This window comes from Ictidomys tridecemlineatus, chromosome 9, assembly GCF_052094955.1.
Source record: "Ictidomys tridecemlineatus isolate mIctTri1 chromosome 9, mIctTri1.hap1, whole genome shotgun sequence".
Lineage (NCBI taxonomy): Eukaryota > Metazoa > Chordata > Mammalia > Rodentia > Sciuridae > Ictidomys > Ictidomys tridecemlineatus.
This window is the reverse complement of record NC_135485.1, coordinates 103534008-103535596: the sequence shown is the minus strand read 5'-3', so window position 1 is coordinate 103535596 and position 1589 is coordinate 103534008.

The following is a 1589-nucleotide window of genomic DNA, read 5'->3' as shown; positions in this document are numbered from 1 at the left end:
CTTTCCTTATGGCTGCTTTAGAAGTGAGAACTCTGTCTCTTCTCACCAGCTTTTATGGAGCCTCAGAGTTTCGTCCCACCTGAGAGTGACTCATCTACTACATAGCAACCAAGGGAGGAGGGAAGGGAAAAGGGGAGAAGTAAGATGTTGAGTAAAGGATGAAAGAAAATGCAAAATATGAAACTGAGGAGAAGGATGAAGAAGAGCAAATCTTGAGGAGAAAAAATGGAGAGCTAGTGAAAGAAAAAGAGGAAAGTAAATAAGGGTTTTAAAAAGAACGTGAAAAAAATGATGAAGGGAAAGTAGCAACCTCCCCCAAAGCATATATTGTGTTTTATAGTTTGGAAATTCTCCTACATCCATAATGTCACTTGATCCTTCACAAGACAACTAGACTAATTTTCTTATGAGGAGACTAATGTTCAGAAATGATTGCAGATTAACTTTAATTAGAACTCAAATAAGGTTCCTGATTTCAAATCCCATGATTTTGTGGGAAGAATTATGAAGAAAGTATAAAAAATACTGAGAAGTGAGAAAAATTTAGAAAGAATGGTAAAGAATGTGAAAGGTAGAAGAACAGGTATTATCACAAGAAAAGAAAAAATTAAAGACTTATTTTGAAAGGAGTTAAACTAGTCAGACAGAAACCTAATTCAAACTGTTTAATGCAAAACAGGAGTTTTATTGGTCATGTGGTTTTGGAGACAGAAAGATCAAGCACAAGCCTTTTTACCTTGGCACTCATTCTATGAACAATTATAGGTTATCAGTCGTCTGCTGACAGGTAATGATGATAATGATGAATAAAAATGGTGTCAATAAGACATAGTTCCTCTCCTTCTCTAGCTGAAACTTGTTTCTGTTGGCTTTATGGTAAAACTCATTTATTTAATCTAGCTTTTCTATTTATAATTTTACCCTTCTATCTCAGTAGACTTACTTCAAAACTTTATATTCTGTTCTTTCAATTTTCTTTAAGTTTATTTTAATTTTTGTTTTGAAACAGTGTCTCTCACTTTTAATTTTTATTTTTAGAAAGCATCTCTCACTAAGTTGCTTAGGGACTTACTAAATTGCTGAAGCTGGCTTTAAACTTCCAACTCTGAGTTTTGGGATTACAAGCATGTGCCATCACATGGAGCTAGTGCATTCATTTATATTGTGAAGTGGTATTCTATTGAATTTATTGATAGACACCTGGGTTGTTTCTAGTTTTGGCTTATTACAAATAATAATGTCATGCACATTGACTTATTCAATGCATGAAGATTTATACTTAGTTTTCTTCAGGTATTTTCATCGTTTTAGCTTTTAAATTTAGGTCCTTGATTTATTTTGATTCAATCTTTTTTTTTTAATATTTATTTTTTAGTTTCCAGCGGACACAACATCTTTGTTTGTATGTGGTGCTGGGGATCGAACCCGGGCCACATGCATGCCAGGCGAGCGTGCTACCGCTTGAGCCACATCTCCAGCCCCTTGATTCAATCTTTGTGTATGGTATGAGGTAGGGATCAAACTTCTTTTATATGTGGATAACCAGTTATTCCAGGCTCATTTCTTGAAAATATATTCTTTCCCTATTG